Here is a 20,975-nt window from a genome sequence, read left to right as displayed (position 1 = left end):
CCTTGCAGCATGTGGTATATCTTAATTCTCTGACCAGGGATTGAACCCACACCCTCTGCAATGGAAGTGCAGAGTCTTAACCGCTGGATTGCCAGGAAAATCCAAAGTTACATTTTCTTCATCCAACCCTCAGAGCAAAGCAATGGCACCTGGCTTATCTGCTTACTTCATTTGTTCCAGGATCCTTTCACTTGTGATCTCGTTCTAATAAAAATGCAACTCTATGGGGAGTTGCCGAGGCCCTCTGATGAGAAGTTGCTGTTTAAAAAGGACAGCTCTTCACCTGGTAGCCAGGTGGAACTTTTGTTACCTTTGAGACTCACAGCAGCATCATTTTCTTCAAAGGTTATTCCTGCTACCAGAGGTAACTTGTGTGAGGAGAGGGCCTGGCTGGTGAGCCTTACCGGCAATTGAGGTATGTCATTTACTTTCAGTGTGAAAGTGAAAATGACCCCAACTTTTGGCTATGTGTGCAAGCCTGGTGGGATACAGCTGTAAGCCAATATTTGTCAAAACATCGGCCTTCACTCAATGGCTTGGGAAGTGCCTGAGTGACTAGAAGATTCTTGTGCCTCAGCTCAGACCTGCTCATTTAGACTTTCTGAGGGTGGACCCAGAATTCACGTGCTTAGAGAGAATCTGGAAGTAATTTGTTATGCACCCCCAAGGTTTGAATATTTGATTTATTTCTAGTCAGGATTTAACCCAGAATAATCCACGTAGTGTGAGTCATGTTGCAACCAGGCTCAACTGTTGTAAATGCCCCCATTTTGTAAATGCTTTTTCTTGGCTGTTGGGAAATCAAGGCCGAGTCAGTCTGTGGGCACAAGAAAAGCCCCACTAAAGTCATTCTTCTACTTTTCCTGCTCTTGCCGTCACCTGTTCCTGTGAAACCCTCAGACCCAGATATTTTGAGAAGTGGGCAAACGCCACCTCTTGTAGCTCATGATCCAGGCATGGCCACCACAGCAGTCTGCTGCTATTTCCTCTCTGTCCCTGACTTGCCCTGACACTGTCCTCCATTCAGCGAGAGACTCCAGAGGTGCCCAGTGTGAGAACACCAGCGCCTGTGTCAAGGTATCATCTTAACGCAGAGGTGGGGAGAATCGTTCCATCTAAAACTTTTCATCTGATTTATCACCAAAGTCCCAAAGCAGAACTGTGTGTGCACAGGGTCTTACAAATTCCCTCGTGAAAATGCTTCCTCCAGCATCTGCCTCCAATTTTTCTTCAGAGAGGCTTAAAAATAGTCCTGGGGATTGGGTAGCTGTACACATTTTCTCTCTCTCTATATCTCTCTTTCACACACATACACACACACACACACACACACACACACACACACACACACACACACACAAAAGCCCCTTAGGTCTACCAACCCGTGCAAATAAACACCTAAAGAGTGCATGAAATTGTCAAGGATCCAGACTTCATTTTCCAGTCTGGACTAAACCAGGACAACTGGTATCTAGGTATATGCAGAACACAAAGGCTCCGACCTTAGTTTTCCCTGTCCAGTGTCCACTAGTGTAGCCAGGACTCCAGTAGCCACAGAGTTCTCTTTCCTTCCTACACAGGTCCCTCACAATTGAGAACAGCTGGTAAATCTGCTCTGCAAACTCAGATCCACCCAGGAAGGTTGATCATAGGGTTCTGAGCACAGATGGCCTCTTTGGAGCCCTTTGATGCTGAAGTTTGCCCTACCAGAGAAGAGATACTTTTTGGAGATATTTCTGTGGTTAAAAGGGGGAGTCTGAGTGGGACTTTTAAAAATGTTAAATAAAAATGTAATTATAAGAATTTGCTTTCATCTCATAGCTAAATGCTTTGGAGTATGTGTGTCTCGCTCGTAGGGTGTTTGTTTTGTTTTCAACTTGGTGTTTTAACACTTGGTTCTTCTCTGGTATATTCTCTTTTCATCTTTATTCTGTTAAAAATATTTTCTAATTTTCCTCTTTATGGCTTCTTAGATACATCCATCATTTAAAAGTGGACACTGAATTTCCAAATACATGGGGTCTTTAAAGTATCTATGGTATTAATTTTTCACTTTGATATTAATTTCTCATTTAAATGCTTTCTTCTCTGCAATCACTGTCTGAAATCAGTCTTGTAACTTAATTGAGTTAGACCAAAGCCTTTCAGCTAAGTCAATGATCTCTCTTGGTAAATATCACATTGCACTTGAAAATATATGGGTTATTTTCAAGTATCTTTTGCTATTGATTTCTTTTTTTCCCAGGAACAATACTGATTTCTAACATAATTTCACAGTGATAAGAGGACAGACTCTATGATTTCAATACCTTTAGACCATGAAGTTTTTGTGTCTTGTTTTATGTCCCTGAATATGTTTTAGTGTCTCCTAGTTTATAGTATGTGGAAACTTGGATAATTTGTATCCTACTGCTGTGTGAAAATTTTATAAATTTTAATTATGTTGGATTGGTTCACAGTATTTTCAGGTCTACTATATCTTTCTACTTTTATGTATATTCATTCTATTAATTTTTGAGAGTTTGGTATTAAAACTACAACTAAAAATCTATCTACCTAAAATATTTATCTTCTTGAAATAATTACAATATACAGTAGAATTATATGTAACTTTGTTCTGTGTTTTCCAAGTCTCCTGTAAGTATGTTATCATACTTTCATAAAAAAAAAAATCCACAAACAAACAAAAAACACTTGGTTCTCTAGCCCTGGGACAGTAATCAATCTGACAGAATCACATCATCATGTACTGGACCAGAGGACAGCCTGTCTTTCACGGAGCTGGTGTCCGAGAGAATCTCAAGCTGTCCTTCAGTTGCCCAGTGGGTTCTGTAGGGACCTGGACAAGCTTCATTATCCAGTGAATTCTGCTGCTTTCTTTCCTATTGTATCTAAAAGGAGGATCATGGCTTTCTCTGAAAGTTATCTCAATAATTTTGTTAGGAAGGGAAGGAAAAAGTGGAATGACTCTAAAATGGATGTAATGGGGGCTTAATTTCAAAAGGTCACAATACAGTGGCCTTCAGATGTCTGAATGAATGTGAGCTCAATCCCCCATAGGCAGCATCCAGATAGGGAATCATGCACAATTGTTTGACGCTTGGGCTTCTTGATCAGATGAACGATAGGGATGGGGTGGAACGAGGAGGCACCTTGGGTGGATTTCTTTGGAGAGAAATGCTCTGCTGTTGTGAGCCCCGCTCCTCTGCAGGGAGAGGGGAAGGAACTTCCATTTCAAGGCTAGCAAGGGCACTTCAGGGGACTCCCTGGCAAGCTTGACTTGTTCTCTTTGCACTTGAGAAACACAGGGGAGGGATCTATGTTCATAAGCGAGAGAATGCAAGTGTGGTGGCTCAGAATTGAGGTGGTTATGTTGGAATGAACTTGCAGGAATTCCCATGGGCCAGGAAGAAAGGATTGTCTTGGATCTGCCTGAGTTTTACCCAAGATGGTTTTTGCTAAAAGGAAGGGCACACCATCAGTGAGGGTGCATGTGGGGTGGACCCCCAGGAAAGCAGAGGCGGTCAGGCAGGGGGTGGAATGCGGGTGTAAACGGAAGTTGCCAAATAGAGGAAGGCCGCCTCCCTTAGCCTGTGGGATTACAATGGTAGTCCCCTAGGAGGGACTCTTCCCCAAATCTTCAGAAGACCTCCCGCAAAGAAAGAGCAAGCGCTAAACAGCTGCCAATCTAACTGAGCGAAGAGCCAATTTCTGGAAGCGATTTCCAGTTCCTTACCACACTTCCTCCCTGGGTGGGGGAGAGGGAGAGAAGGAACTGTAAGTGCCCTGCCCAACAGCTTTGTGAAAATTAGGGGAAAGAAAGAAATAGCACCCCACTCCAGTATTCTTGCCTGGACCATCCCATGGACAGACGAACCTGGCAGGCTGCAGTCCATGGGTTTGCAAGAGTCGGACATGACTTAGCGACTAAAACGCCAAACACCGTGAATATGGATGGTTGCCCTCCCCCTCTGCATTGTTCAGCACTCCATTTGCACACTTGTTAAGTGATGATCCTGAGACAAAATTGTAAGAAAACCCGTTTGACCTGGGGGACGGGGGAGGGGAAGAGGTGTATTTGGTGCATTTGGGAGAAGGCAATGGCACCCCACTCCAGTACTCTTGCCTGGAAAATCCCATGGACGGAAGAGCCTGGTAGGCTGCAGTCCATGGGGTTGCTAAGAGTCGGACACTACTGAGCGACTTCACTTTCACTCTTCACTTTCATGCATTGGAGAAGGAAATGGCAACCCACTCCAGTGTTCTTGCCTGGAGAATCCCAGGGACAGGGGAGCCTAGTGGGCTGCTGTCTATGGGGTCACACAGAGTCGGACACGACTGACGCGACTTAGCAGCAGCAGCAGCAGCATGCTAAATCAAGTTAGAAGTTTTAATTAATATCTTAGACTGAACATCACTGGGTTGATTTGGATTTGCAATTTATGGACACTGGGAGAGGGTATAATCCAAGGAATAGGAATATTTTCATCCAGGGCCAGGGAAATAGTATGCTCATGAAATTAATTTTTAAAAGGTCATGAGGTGACAAAAAGTTTTGATTGCAATTCAGTTTGTGCCTGTTTAACATATGCAAAAGGTCGGATGAGACTTAGTGACTAAAACAGCAGCAACAACATATAAAAGGAGGCAGAAAGCAGAGACTGAAATATTAAGTGGGTTAAATTGAATGAATTGACCTTACACATTTGAACAGTTGTCTATATTGGAAAAAATATAGCAAACAGGTTTAATTCATGTAGCGGGACTTTAAGTTGAAGAGTTACAAGCAATCAAGGAGGATTTGGGGAAGGCAATGAAGAAAGATAAACTTGAACCTCTGAAAAGAGACCAACTGATGTTGCTGGGAGAGAGATGATGAGGTTCTCTAGGGAATAGAATTGTCACACTAAGCGTGCCAAATACCATGGCTCGATGCTGCCATCCTCATTGTGGGAACTGGTGGCTGGATAGATTCAATTTGGTAGAGGACTTTAGGGAAAAGTCTGAAAGGAGAATGTAAGTGCTGGCCCTTAGTTCCTTTGCTGCTGGCAACCAGATGCTGAGATCCCTTACAAATACCGGTTACCTAATGGCTAACCTAATTAGAGTCCTTACCCAAGACATCAAGATTAAGACCAGGTGCTTGGCTGGATCTGTCCAGAGTTCACTACCTAGGACTGGTTTATGATGTCTGAAGACATTTCAAAATGTTTATTTATTTATTTTCTGTTGCTCTCGGTCTTCAGTGCTGGGTGTGGGCTTTCTCGTATTGCTGTGAGTGGGGGCTACTCTCTAGCTGTGGTGCTCGGCTTCTCATTGCAGTGGCTTCTTTTGTGGTGGAGCATAGGCTCTAGGGTCCGTGGGCTTCATTAATTGTGGTGTCTGGGCTTAGCTGCCCTGTGGCATATGGCATCTTCCTGGACCAGGACTCAAACCCGTGTCCCCTGCATTGGCTGGTAGACTCTTAACCATGGGGCCACCAGGGAAGTCCTGGAGACATTATTTAATGCTCCAGTCTTTGGAAGGGCTTCCCAGGTGGCGCGGTGGTAAAGAATCCACCTGCCAGTGCAGCAGACGCAAGAGACCTGGGTTTGAGCCCTCTGAAAAGAAGATCCCCTGGAGTAGGAAATGGCAACCCACTCCAGTATTCTTGCCTGGAAAATTGCCTGGATGGAGGAACCTGGCAGGCTGCAAGTCCATAGGGTCACAAAGAGTCGGACATGAGTGAGCACACATGCAGTCTTTGGAAACAATAAAAGGAATTAGCTGAGAACAAAAACATAGCTACGGATTAATGATATACAGTTTGCTTAAAAAAAAAAAAGAGTATTCTATGCATGTCAATAATAAATATAATATATGTTATAGATTTTTTTTGCTTAAATTTCAATTCCTTCTAGAGGTTTTGGCAAATTTTTCTAGCCATGAGTGGCTAATCTCAAATTTGATTCTAGCCCACCTTTTCCAAACCCTGTCATTCTTGTCCTGGCCTGTGTTCACTGCTAGAATTTCACATTGATGTTTACCTCTTAAGGCCACCATGCTGCAACGCATTCCTATGCAGCTCCTCTAGTCTTGACTTTCCCTGGCCTTTATCCTGCTGGGCTTGATTTTGTTCACATACCCTCTGCATGGCCTCTGAAGACTTGTTATTAGGCACATCTTCATAAAAGCCCAATCTTCAGCCTTCAGACCTTTAAAGAATTGTTTCCCAACCTTTTACCAATCACGGAATACCAAGAAAATGAAATTTTTTGTTTTCCACTTCGACAAACTGGAATGGATATGGAGCCCCAGTGGGGGCTGCAGAGGGTGGGGCTTGGGACTCCAGTCACTTGAAGGTCAAGGGATCATGTCTTGGGACTGTGGGGTCTTCAGCTCTAGTAGAGCCTGCCTTGATCACACGGCCGTGAGGTTAATGTCTGTACTGGTTTCCCAGCTCTTTCTGTTCCTGCTTACCTCTTTGACTACACTGGGCTCTGCTGTCCACTTAGTTCAGCTTAGCCTCTCAGCCAACTCTGGCTTCACACTACCCACACCTTTTCTACTCTGAGTGTGGTCCTCGGACCACCAGCGTAGATGTCACCCGAGAGCTTGTTAGTCATGCAGAATCTCAGGTGACACTCAGACCTAATGAGCAGGAATCTGTATTCTTGTTCCTGCCCTTTAGGTCCCATACCTACGTGCATGTTAAGTCTCTTAGGTTGTGTTTGACTCTGTGCAACCCTATGGGCTCCTCTGTCCATGGGATTTTCCAGGCAAGAATACTGGAGTGGGTTGCCATACCCTCCTCTAGGAGATCTTCCCAACCCAGGGATGAAATTTGTGCCTCTTACATCTTCTGCATTGGCAGGCGGGCTCTTTACCACTAGCCCCACCCCGGAAGCTCCTCACATACCTACAGTTTATTCTAATTGCCTTTCCCCATTTGTCTGTTGGTATGTTTATCTTCTCTAGAAAGAGAGCAATACGAGTTCTCTCTTTGAGAAAGAAGAATATTCAATAGGAAACAGGAATGTAAGTCTTCCTTTAAGAGATCAGTTTTAATAGGAAAACTCTGAAGGAGACCAGAGAAGGCAATGGCACCCTACTCCAGTACTCTTGCCTGGAAAACCCCATGGACGGAGAAGCCTGGTAGGCTGCAGTCCATGAGGTCGCTAGGAGTCGGACACAACTGAGCGACTTCACTTTCACTTTTCACTTTCATGCACTGGAGAAGGAAATGGCAACCCACTCCAGTATTCTTGCCTGGAGAATCCCAGGGACAGGGGAGCCTAGTGGGCTGCCATCTATGGGGTCACAGAGAGTCGGACACGACTGAAGCGACTTAGCAGCAGCAGAAGGAGACACTCAAATTATTTATTCTGGCACCACTTGTAAGTTGCTTTCTTTTCTGTCTGCCGATAAGAAGAACCAAAGGAGCTAGTATATTTTTGACCTTCAAAAGCTAAGTATTTACTCATTGAACAGACGGAGGCAAGGTCTTGAATGAACTTGGTTTTACTACTCTAGGTGGTAAAGTTCTTTGCCCTTTAGTGTAAGGACTCTCTTGATGTCAGATTTTTAGTCATCTGATCTGTAAACTTACCATATGTGTATGCCCCTCAGGAACCATGAAGTATGTTTCCGATAATTATGAGAAGTCACAAAACTCAACTGGTGTAGGAGGTAATAATGGTTAACTATGCTTGGTAGTCAATTCAGATATAATTGAACTTAAAATAAACCTTCCCGAGAGTTTTAAATTTTGTTCTTGCCAAAAGCTAAGTTCCCTGTTCTAACACTCTAAAAACCATGTTCTAATTTCTGGTATGTGAAATACCAGTCCTCTGTCTTCCCTTCTGTAGTGGTTAAAATAAAATCAAAACACAAGGCAAAGCTCTGTTTATTCTTTACTTCTACATGCTCAGCACACTTATCCCATTATCTCTGGCAGGAAAAAATACGTTTGAGATGGAGCATTGTTAAGAAGACTGTCCCTCTTGCCACTGAACAGATGCTTAATTTATTATATCTTGCTGTTTCCCTTTATAGGGGCTTCCCTGGTGGTTTAGAGGTTAAAGCATCTGCCTGCAATGCAGGAGATCTGGGTTCGATCCCTGGGTCGGGAAGATTCCCCTGGAGAAGGAAATGGCAACCCACTCCAGTATTCTTGCCTGGAGAATCCCATGGACGGAGGAGCCTGGTGGGCTACACAGTCCATGGGGTTGCAAAGAGTCGGACCCGACTGAGCGACTTCACTTTTCCCTTTATAAACTTTCTTCTCTGTTCAGAACCACTGTTTTAGAGCCAAATTCTGCTATGACTGATAGAAATGATGTTTATGGCTAAAGAAATGACATGTTATTTTTAAATATTCTATGACTAACCTCGCCCTCCTAGGTGACTTGTATTACTCTGTAAGGGGGATTCTATAGATAAGTACCGGGATGCTGTTGAATGAGGACACGTGACCTTAGGGCTAGCATGGCCATTTCGAAGGAAACCAGATGTGGAGTTGAGCCTGGGTTGGACATGCCTGTATCGCATGGAAAGTCAGTGTCACGAGCCCTCCATCTGAAACCTTTGTCAGTCTCTTTTAAAAAAGTCGGGGCATCTATTGCTCCTTAAGGTTTTGGACTTCCATTGCTGCTGAGATATGAGTGGTTATGGACACAGGGGTTCTTTTTTCCTCCCTTCTTTGTAAGTAATATAGCATAGTGGGAAAGAGAAGGAGTTTGGGCCAAATGTCTGGCTTGAGATTGTAGCTCAGATACTTAGGTGGGTGATACTGGGATTATTATTCAACCTCTGTGCCTCATGTGTTAAATGAAATAAAAGCAAGGCTGCTGTGAGGATTAAATAAGGTAATACATGTAAAGACTGAGAACTCTGCCAGGCATTACTGAGAGCCCAGTTAGTATTTTTTCTTTTTCTCCCTTTCTTCTGCCTCTCTCCTCCTATTTCTTGGCACATGGATATCTATCAATATATTGTTAAAGTACAGTTGATTTACAATATTATATTAATTTCAGGTGTAACACCTCAGGGATTCAATATTTTTATAGATTATATTTCATTTATAGTTATTACAAAATAGTAACTATATAATATATGTATATATTGTGCTGTACAATAGATCCCTGTAGCTTATCTATTTTATATATAGTAGCTTGTACCTCTTAATCTTTGATCCCTCTCTTTGCTCCTCGTCCCTTGCCTCTCTCCATGGGTAACCACTAATTTGTTCTCTCTGTGGGTGAGTCTGATTCTGTTTTGGTACATCCATTTGTTTAATTTTTTAGATTCCACATATAAATGATATCACAATAATTTTCTTTCTTTGACTTATTTCACTGAGCATAACACCCTCCAGGTCCATCCAGGCACATGGATATTTTAAGAGTGGAAATGAGTATACTACCCAAAGCAATCTATAGATTCAATGCAATCCCTATCAAGCTACCAACGGTATTCTTCACAGAGCTAGAACAAATAATTTCACAATTTGTATGGAAATACAAAAAACCTCGAATAGCCAAAGCTATCTTGAGAAAGAAGAATGGAACTGGAGGAATCAACCTACCTGACTTCAGGCTCTACTACAAAGCCACAGTTATCAAGACAGTATGGTACTGGCACAAAGACAGAAATATAGATCAATGGAACAAAATAGAAAGCCCAGAGATAAATCCACGCACATATGGACACCTTATCTTTGACAAGGGAGGCAAGAATATACAATGGATTAAAGACAATCTCTTTAACAAGTGGTGCTGGGAAATCTGGTCAACCACTTGTAAAAGAATGAAACTAGAACACTTTCTAACACCATACACAAAAATAAACTCAAAATGGATTAAAGATCTAAACATAAGACCAGAAACTATAAAACTCCTAGAGGAGAACATAGGCAAAACACTCTCCGACATACATCACAGCAGGATCCTCTATGACCCACCTCCCAGAATATTGGAAATAAAAGCAAAAATAAACAAATGGGACCTAATTAAACTTAAAAGCTTCTGCACAACAAAGGAAACTATTAGCAAGGTGAAAAGGCAGCCTTCAGAATGGGAGAAAATAATAGCAAATGAAGCAACTGACAAACAACTAATCTCAAAAATATACCAGCAACTCCTACAGCTCAACTCCAGAAAAATAAATGACCCAATCAAAAAATGGGCCAAAGAACTAAATAGACATTTCTCCAAAGAAGACATACAGATGGCTAACAAACACATGAAAAGATGCTCAACATCAGTCATTATCAGAGAAATGCAAATCAAAACCACTATGAGGTACCATTTCACGCCAGTCAGAATGGCTGCGATCCAAAAGTCTACAAGCAGTAAATGCTGGAGAGGGTGTGGAGAAAAGGGAACCCTCTTACACTGTTGGTGGGAATGCAAACTAGTATAGCCACTATGGAGAACAGTGTGGAGATTCCTTAAAAAACTGGAAATAGAACTGCCTTATGATCCAGCAATCCCACTGCTGGGCATACACACTGAGGAAACCAGAACTGAGAGAGACACGTGTACCCCAATGTTCATCACAGCACTGTTTATAATAGCCAGGACATGGAAGCAACCTAGATGTCCATCAGCAGATGAATGGATAAGAAAGCAGTGGTACATATACACAATGGAGTATTACTCAGCCATTAAAAAGAATACATTTGAATCAGTTCTAATGAGGTGGATGAAACTGGAGCCTATTATACAGAGTGAAGTAAGCCAGAAAGAAAAACACCAATACAGTATACTAATGCATATATATGGAATTTAGAAAGATGGTAACAATAACCCTGTGTACAAGACAGCAAAAGAGACACTGATGTATAGAACAGTCTTATGGACTCTGTTGGAGAGTGAGAGGGTGGGAAGATTTTGGAGAATGGCATTGAAGCATGTATAATATCATGTATGAAACGAGTCACCAGTCCACGTTCGATGCACGATACTGGATGCTTGGGGCTGGTGCACTGGGATGACCCAGAGGGATGGTATGGGAAAGGAGGAGGGAGGAGGGTTCAGGATGGGGAACACATGTATACCTGTGGCAGATTCATTTCAATATTTGGCAAAACTAACACAATATTGTAAAGTTTAAAAATAAAATTAAAAAAAAAAAGAGTGGAGAAGATTCGGGGTTGGAAGTGCGAGAGGAAGAAAGGAGAATAACCAGTGTATGTAAGCATATGTTTTAATAATAGCAATATGAAAGTAAAAATAACATAAGACAAGAAAGTCAAAGTTGAGAGTGTCTGAAGGAATGGGCCACTGGACCTGTTTGGATTGGGAAAGTTACAGAGATAGAAAGAATCTAACGCAGTAAGAGGTAAAGAAGAGACCCAGTCTGTGGAAGCCTTAGTGACGAGAAAGTTGGTGAAATGGGAGTGAGACATGGAGGGAACTGGAAGGATCAACCAGTATGCTTAGGGAGGAAGAGATGGAACGTAGGATTTACAAGATGCTGTCAGAATGGAGAGCCCAGCCGTAAGATGGCGGAAGTGGTGAGAATCGAAGGATCTGTGAAGCCAGGATATCGGATGGGTATTTTGCTCAGATTTTGATGGAATCGAGGATAATAACAGCACCGAATTGCAGAGCAGAAGTTTGGCATCTGACATCGTCCTCAAGAAATGAAGGGATGGAAAAAGAGGTCTGATGTCAGTGAAAAGGAGAGAAGGAGACAGGTATAGCCTGTGTGTGAAGAAGGCTATACTTACATTACTATTAATTGCTTCTCCTGTTACTACTGGACGAGTGTGCTACTGTTATACCCAGGCCAACTCTCAGAAAATAGTATGTGTTTTGTGGTCCGAAAGTATTAGTTGGGGAGCTAGGAGAATTTTAATGTGCCCCTTCTGGCTGGGTAGTTCCACTGTCCTCGGGCAGTTCACAGTAAGCTCCAGCCACGTTGAGCTTGCTTTTCTTAAATGTTAGCTGTTTGTTTCCCATTTTTCAAAGTCACAAAAAATTCTGTGCCAAACTTCTTCACATGTAACTGACATTTGTTACCAGGCTCTCTGTGGTGGTTAGACCCTAGGATAACACCCATAATCTGCAGTCCTGGTGTTTGTCCTGGTATTAACTCTGGTACTTATTTACAGCTTTGTGTAATTTCCTCACCTTGAGTATAAGCAGGGCCTGTGACTTACTTCCAACCAACAGGATATGATAATGGTGATGGGATGTTATTATGTCGTGTGTGTCATCTTGCTAGCTTACTCATTCTAGAGACTTTGTCCCTGGCTGGATTTGAAAGAGTAAGTGGCTGTGCTTGGAGGTCCATGTGGCATAGAGCTACAGAAGTCTTTCATTCGAAAGCCAAGAGACTCTTCTCCAGTTGAGCCTCTGGATGAAAATTGTCTGACTGGCTTCTTGATTAAAATCTTGCAGAGGACCCAGGCAAACCTTGCTTAGACTCTCAACCCACAGAAACTGAGATAAGAGATATGTATTGTTGTAAGCTGCACAGTTTGTGGTAATTTGTCAGGCAGCAGTAGAAAACTAATATTCTCTGTAATAAATACTTGGCAGATATTATCTCAATTGATTTTTGCAGCAGCCTTAGGAAGTTTATGATATTATTCCAGTGTTTATAAATGAGGATTTTAAGGTTCAGAGAAGTTGAGAAATATTCCCAGAGCCACAAAGCAGGTGATGAGTAGGAACTAAAAAAAAAAAGCCAGATCTTATGACTTTTTTTTTTTTTTTTTTTTACAATTGGAGTACCATTGCTTTACAATGTCATATTTTTCTGCTGTACAACAGTGTGGATCAGCTATGCTGTACTGTGCTTACTTGCTCAGTTGTGTCTGACTCTTTGTGACCCCAGGACTGTATGGCCTGCCAGGCTCCATGCCTCTGTCGATGGGGATTCTCCATGCAAAAATAAGAAGTGGGTTGCCATGCCCTCCTCCAGGGGATCTTCCTGACTGGGGAGTCAAACCAGGGACCTCCTGCATTGCAGCTGACTTCTTACCCAGCTGAACTACCAGGGATGCCCGTGAATCAGCTCCATGTAGTATATATATCTCCTCCCTCTGGAGCCTTCTCCCCTCATACCCCAGCCCTCTAGGCCATGACAGAGCACAGAGCTGAGCTCCCTGTGCTATACAGCAGCTTCCCAATCCTGAGCCCATGGTCTGAACCTACCTTTAATAACATTTCTAGATTCTTGGTTGTGGAGACATAGCTCTGACCTTTCAAAAAGTGATTTTCTTTATTTTAAATCAGTTTACAGTTTTACCAACAGTGGATAAGGGAAACTATTTCTCAACGTTCTTACCTGTATTGGCTGTATATTTTTAAAGTGATAAATGTACAAGTAAGTAAAATCACAATTTCTAAAATTTGTTCTTCTTTGAATATGCCTTCAGATATTTTTTTTCTAGCTGTATTTCCTCTTTAATAAGCAGTCCATGTTTAGGTAATACTCTCTTGGGGTATTATGGTAAGAGAGGGGAACTAGTGAGGGATGTGTCTCCAGTTTTTGTCTTTTCGAGTAAGAAATAAGTTTTAAATTATATTAAACTCTTAGTGAAATGGCCACACAGAGAACTGACATAGAATGGCATTTTGAAGCCTAAATGACCTAACCATTTGTGGACTATATCCTGATTATACACCCCTGACTATCAAGGCACCTAAGAAGACTTCACTCCTATCTCAAGAAGGGAAATACTCGTATGTCTATGAATCTTAGTCACTTATTTTTTTAAAGCCAATTTATTTGTTTATTTTTAATATAGGTAACCATTTTTCTTATTTTGGCCAAGCTGTGTGGCATGTGGGATCTTAGTTCCCCAACCAGAGATCAAACCCCCATCCCCTTCATTGCAAGGTGGATTCTTAACCAGTGGACCACCAGGAAGTCCTGTTAGTCACTTATTAGTGTATATTTTCTGTGTGCTTGGGTGAATGAACTCTGGAGCTCTGCAATTAATTTTTCTTCACTGTGACTTTCTGAAAAACACCATCCCACAAGTTGTGCTTCACCCAGTACCGTTGGCATGTGCAAATAAAATAGCTTAATGGCAATTAAATTAAGAAGGTAACTTTTTTTTTTTTTTTGATGAATTTCAATCTGTCTTTTCCCTTGAGGGAACCCTACAAAGTTAAAAGTTTTGCAAGTGTATCCAAGGAGGAAATACTAAATACCGATTTCTGTGGTAATTTTTTCCATTGCATTATTATTAGTGAGCAGATGCTTTCTCTTTCTGAACAAGGACAAAGAAATCATTTCAGTTCATGAAATCACAAATTTCAGACACTTGTTAATGAGAATGGAAATAGTTTGATTATGAAGACACTCATTTTTGTGGTGCAGCAACTGATGCTAAATTTAATGGGAGAAACAATTAGGATTGTAATACACAGATTTTCCTAAACCCTTTTACACAGAGCATTCAGTCATTAGCCAGTTAATTAATGGCTAATTAATGGTTGCTGGAAAGATTTATCACGAATTTTGAGAGTTTAGTCAATTTCTAATTTGCGTTAGTTTCTGGGGTACTGCATGGTGATTCAGGTATGTTCTTTTTCACATTGTTTTTCCACTGGAGTTTATTCTAAGGTGCTGAATATAATTTCCTGTGCTATCCAGCAGGAGCTTGCTGTTTTCTGTTTTGTATCTGTGGTGTGTATCTGCTAATCCCAAACTCCTAATTTACCCCTCCCCTTCCCTTTTCCTCTTTGGTGATCATAACTTTTTTTTCTGTGTCTGTTTATCTGTTTCTGTTTTATAAATAAGTTCATTTGTATCGTTTTCTTTTTAGATTGTATAATAAGTGATACACATAACACTTGTCTTTCTCTGACTTACTTCACTCAGTATGACAATCTCTAGATCTATCCATGTTGCTGCAAATGGCATTATTTCATTCTTTTTTATGGCTGAACAGTATTCCATGGTGTGTGTGTGTGTGTGCGCGCGTGTGTGTGTATATGTACCATGTCTTCTTTATCTGTTCATGGACACATAGTGTCACAATATTTTTGAAATCAGAAGTCTAGCATTTGTAATTACAGTATGAACATATCTGTGAAAACAAACATGGGCTCCCCAGCGTGTGGAATGTCTCATGATGGAGCTATCTCCATACCTCTCTAACTCTTTCAATGGATTGGCTCTTCACAATGATGATGAAGATGAAGTTGATCATAATGATAGCTATACCTTATTAAGAGTTATCAAATCATGTGCCAGGAGTACTATCTTCTTTAATCTTCACCACAACTCTGTGAATAAGAGTTATTATTATCCTCATGTTACAGATGAGGAATCCAAGACTCAGAGAAATTAGGTTATTCAAGGTCACATGGATAATAAGTGTCCCACAAAGGATTCAGATTTAGGTATGCTTGACTCCAAAGACTTTGCTAGACCAAGTCATGTAACTTCACCATCTTGTATTAGCTTTTGAGCTACTCAGCAGGACTGAATCTCACATCTTGATTCTAGGGACATAGCCAAGATAGGATCACAGACAAAGACCTTTTTATTATCCTCTGCCTTGTCAGGATCACTTTTCAGGCATTTCTCTGATACCTAAAGATACAGCATTGTTTGTAACTCTGTCAAAATCCTTATGACTTGGAGATACCCTGCTTTTATCCCAAGTATATGTGGATTTTTAGATACTAGAGGTGACTTTCCATGACTCAAATGGTCCTCTTACTTGGAAAGATGATAAATTACCTAGCTATGAACCTGGTAAACCTACTTGGAAAGTTTATCCCAGGACCGCGCACCTCTCAATGGTTAGAAGAATGGCTGCTTTCTCTGCCTCCGAAGCCCACCATGGCAACTGTCCATAGTGGTCGCTTGAACAACTCCCAAGCCAAAGGAGGACTTTCCGGTGTTAGACATGGAGCTGACTTTCTAGCTAGGCCTCTCCTTCTTTCTCCTCTTTTCCTCCCTCCCTCCTTTTCTCTTTTTTTCTCCCTCCCTTTATGTTTTTAAGAATTAGGGAGATGTTACAGGAAAAATATGTATATCTAACTAACTTTTCCCCTTATAGTTCAAATTTTGAGATTCAAATTTTCTGATGATTAGAAATAAAAATATATTTATCACATGTTAAGACAATAAAAGAAAGCTCTTTTAGGAGAAAAATCATAGGCTATCTACCACACATCCAAAAAAAATGGTGTCTTTAGAGTAAATGTCTGTATTGTTCATCTTTAAATCTCAGGAATAAAGATCATTATGGTTATAGGCCTACTTTGATTGGATTTCTGAATATATGGACCAGTCTTTAAGGAGCAAAAGAAGCCACCTTATTGTGGTAGACTATATTACTGTTTATAATTTTGGTGCTCCTCTGTGTGGTATCTTTGTCAATGGGAAGATTATATGTCCCTGGCCTGTTGAACTCAGCAGTGGCCGTGAGATTTGCTTTGGCCTATCTAGCACGGGCCTCTTTTGAGCAGAGGCTGTGAGAGACAGCATGTGTGGTTCAGTTCCACAGTGAGACTTCCCCATTAGACTGAGTCCAAAGTTCTATTAATTGGGTCAAAACTATGGCTGACCCTCACTTGACAAGTAGAATAAGGGAGAAACAAGGTGGCTTGTTGTTGTAAGCCACCGAGGTGTTTAGAGCTGTTTACTGCCCTGGTATAATCTCCCCTGTCATCACTGATACATACCCGCTCTCATTTGCCACTGCAAAACTCTCTAGGGAAGAGGCAGCCACAAAATAAATTTCTAGTGATGATAAACAGTAGACTTCGAATTTAATATAATAAAACCCATATGGAATACAAATTCTCAACATTCTTTTCTCTCTTGCTGGCTAGAACCAAGCGTTCCTTTCCATGTTGGGATATTTCTGAAAACCCTTCAGGCTAGTCTCTGGGATGCCTGTATTTCTTAGTGTAGACTACCCATAATGAATTGCCATTGATTAGATGGCTTGAACAACATTAATGGATGCCTAGCATGTCAAGGAAGAGCAGGTACAGGTGGCTGTGAAAATTTTAGTCACTATGCGAGAGCCAGTTTTGACCCCTGGGTCGGGAAGATCCTCTGGAGAAGGGAATGGCAACCCACTCCAGTACTCTTACCTGGAAAATTCTTTGGACAGAGGACCATCTCACATAGTTACTATGCATAACATTTCCCTTTAAAAAAGCAACAAAGTTGCCTAACTTTGAAATGAAAGTCTAATTGTACCTAGTACTAACCTAAAATTAAAGTAATTCCTTGTTTTCTTTTCCACTGTGTTTGCTTTGTTAGACTGAGTGCAAGTTTCAGATCTTATATTGGGTTCCCTTGGAAACAGATTCTGAGACAAGGAGTTGCACGCAAGGGATTTGGTGGGGGTTGTCTTGGGACACATACTTGTAAGCACATGAGGAAGGCAGGACTGTTTAGAGTCAGAAGCTAACCAGCAATGTGGTTACAGTTCTTTCTTTGCTGATTCCTGGAGGTGGGAAGGCCCTTCATAACTGTCTCTCATGGAGGCAAAGGCTCTGGCCTTCGTACCTGCATCAACCAGTCATGGCTGAGGGCTGCCCTCTGGGCAGCGGCATAGCCTTGAGCAAGGCAGAGCAAGCCTTGTCCCTGTGGCTGGGGACAGTGTTCAGTGACAGCCACAACAGGGAGTTGCCTGTGGCTGGTAGTAGCAGATGGGGGAATAAGTGCAGAGGTGCTTGGGGGAATGGCCCCCAAGAGGAGATCTTGGTGGGACACTGTTGAACCCATGGCAGCCAGTGCTTGCACTGTTCCTATTGACTTGCTTCTTACAGTAAGTTTGCCCCACTTCAAAGCAGCTTTCATGGCATTCTGGTTGGCCTTGTGTTCCGGGGAGTGGGGATAAGTGGAGCTACTCCCCATTTCATCCTTTGGTCTCCTGAACCCGTGAATTCTACCACCTGAGACATGGCTTCATACAGCAGTCATTGATTGGGGATGGCACCCAACCCTTTTCGGTTTATTATCTTTAAATCAGTGCCTCAGCTGCGTCTTTACGAGACCCTCCTGCCACTCAGGCTGATGGCTTCTGGTGGCGTGCAGTGTGGTGAGACCGATGGGTGCCACCCACGGTCATGTTCCCATTGTTCTACCTTCTTTCCGGAAGGGTCTGTCCGTCATTCTGAGGCAATATTATGTGGCATTTTAACGCTCTGGTGGATCAAATCCTCGGCAAGTCCTTGGCTGGTGATTCTGGGCCACGGCTCTGCAGGAAGCAAAGACGAACTTATGTCTGAAATAGTCCATCAATACAACTCGCTGCCTCTCTCCAAGGGGGGAATAGTTGTTCTCTGTGAGAGATAGTTTCTATTCAAGGGCTTTAGCTGTGCTGCTGGCTGGTTGGACACTGAGCTCTGGTGAGTGGAAGTCCATGCTTCTGGCATAATCTCTCCTGGCCAGCAGGACTGTCATTCACGAGTCCATTGTGTCAGCACTGGGATGGGTGATGCTGGAGGCTGGCTGATGACCCTTGGCCCGTCATTCTGTCTGATTGTTTAGTTCCTTTCCCACTGTGGACGGTCTCTGTCATGTATCAGCATAAGCTACACTGATACACTTTTCCATTCCCACAAGCCCATATGTCTCTTTCTGAGCTCTTCTGACCCTGCTATTCTAATTGTTCTCTTTCAAGTTTCCTGACCAGCCAAACTGCAGCCACTCCCGATGAGTTTGTACATGTTCTTACCCCAGATCTCTTCTCTATTCACACACAGTGGGCAACCGGGCACACTGTTTGGAATGCTGTGCCACGAGAGGGCTTCCCTGTCCTTCAGAGCCATTGCGAAGTGGTGTCATAAGTCAGCAGCAGACTCACGTCAACATGTCAAGCTGTGTTAGCCCACTCAGTTTTGCCGTAATGAATGACCACAAACTGGGTCGCTCAAACAACAGAAACTTAGTTTTCACAGTTTTGGAGGCTGAAAGTCAGAGACCAGGGTGCCAGCATGGTCAGGTTCAGGTGAAGGCTCTCTGGCTTGCAGACAGTTGCTTTCCTGCTTTGTCACAGGGTGGAGAGAAAGAGAGGAAGTAAGATGTCTGGTGTCTCTTCTTTTAATGGCCCCAGTCCCATCATGGGGGCCCTACCTTCGTGCACATATGCATGCTAAGTCTCTTTAGTCATGTCCGACTCTTTGTGACCCCGTGGACTGTAGCTCACTAGGCTCCTCTGTCTATGGGATTCTCTAGGCAAGACTTACTGGAGTGGGTTGCTATGTCCTCCTCCAGGGGAATCTACGCAACCCAGGGATTGAACCTTTGTCTCTTACATCTCCTGCATTGGCAGGAAGATTCTTTACCTTCCTGTACTACCTTACCACTAGTGCTAGCTGGGAAGCCCTTCATGATATCCTCTAAATCTAGTTACTTCTTGGGAATTCCCTGGTGGTCCAGTAGGTAAGAATCTGCCTTGTAGTGCAGGGGATACAAGTTCAATCCCTGGTAGAGGAACTAAGATCCCACCCACATGCTATGGAACAACCGAGCCCATACACCCCAACTACTGAGCCCATGCGCCACGACTAGTCTTCACATCACAACTAGGACCCAAGGCAGCCAAATAAATTAAACAACAAATAACTCAACAGATCTAGTTACTCCTCCAAGGACTCATCTCTAAATACCATCACACTGGGGCCTGAATATATAAATTTGGGGGAGGGAACAATTCAGTCCATAGCACCAGCCAACCCACCCAAGAACCAAGACTAGCCTATTTCCCTCCCCTTTCACCTGGTAACACGGCTCCCCTCTTCCTCCATCTAGCCATAAACATGAACTGAAGTAGAGGGACTCGGGGCCTTCTGCTTCTGCCATTTCCTTGTAGCCTCAGGCTCTGGTTTGCCTGATCTTTCCCCCTTAGGATGCACTGCTCACCTTTGACAGAACCTGTTTCATGAGAGGCAGCTCTGGCTGTGTGCTCACTTGCTGTTCCATGCACCAACTCTACTAAGATAAGATACTCTGACCCACTTAAGGCCTAATAGCAGCAAGTAGCTGCTTTTGAATTGTGCGTAGTGCATGTATTACCCATAATGATGACAAATGACTTTTCTAAAAGTAATTTAATGATTCAGAAAACAGCTTCCCATTACCGTCAAGATAAAATCTTCACTCCCTCTGCCCAGAGAATCCAAGATCCTCAAAGACCCAGCTCCTGCCAACTCTGGGTCCTCGTCACACTCACACATGCAGATGTTAGGCTGTGTTCTAGCCCTACAATTTCCACCAAATCCACACACTTATGAGTCAGGGTGGCTGGCAGGAAATAGATGAGACACGCAAGAGCAATAATTGAAGAGTTTACTAGACTATTTACAAAGGTGCAGACAGGGCGAGGGGAAACAAGAATGGAAGGTCATTACACTTCTAGGGCTGCAGGGGCCAATGTGAGGGAGCTGTTCCCAGGACCTAGATGAGCTGGGTCATCTCTGGGCTAGAGCTGTGGCCTCGCTGCTGCTAGGCAGGGAGGGAGCTGGGGGCCAAAGATGGGAACTGTCTCCCACTTCCCTCCATCCTGCACCTGGTGTATCCTGTTTGGCTGAACTCAGTTAGAGGCCAGCAGGCAGGGGAGCTCTGAAGGTGCACTCTGCAGAGGCCAGTCTCAGGCAGAGAGCAAGATAGACAGGAGTAGAGTGGCTCTGGAGAGGCAAACAATATGAGCATACCCATTGCAGCTTCATCAATGAGCCCCTGTGCTTACTTGCTTTTCCTTCTGCTTGAAGGGCTTGCATGGGGACTTCCCTGGCGGTCCAGTGGCTAAGACTCTGTGCTCCCAATGCAGGGGGTACGGGTTTGGTCCCTCATCAGGAAACTAGATCCCAGATGCTGCAACTAAGAGTTTGCATGCCACAACTAAGACCCTGTGCAGCCAAATAAATAAGTAACTAAATATTTTTTTTAAAAAAGAAAGGGAAACAAGAAAGGCTTACCTGACCCCATCCCTTTTCCTGTGCCTTGTTCACATAATAACTCATTCTCAACCATCAAGACTCACGTCCTACCTTTCAATT

General features: G+C 42.9%; 1 protein-coding gene across 1 annotated transcript in view; it reads left to right on the top strand.

Moving 5' to 3' along the window:
- Window positions 1-20,975, top strand: part of NCALD (neurocalcin delta) — a 539,433-nt gene that overhangs the window by 841 nt on the left and 517,617 nt on the right. The window contains exon 2 of the mRNA XM_086336203.1: window positions 346-415. The gene's annotated coding sequence lies outside the window, so the exon portion shown is untranslated. The remainder of the gene's footprint in view (window positions 1-345; window positions 416-20,975) is intronic.

Source organism: Bos grunniens, chromosome 14 (assembly GCF_055505025.1).
Source record: "Bos grunniens cultivar Pamir isolate PY7600 chromosome 14, Bosgru_T2T1.0, whole genome shotgun sequence".
NCBI lineage: Eukaryota > Metazoa > Chordata > Mammalia > Artiodactyla > Bovidae > Bos > Bos grunniens.
Note: the sequence above shows the minus strand (reverse complement) of the source record. Positions and strands in the feature narration are given on the sequence as shown.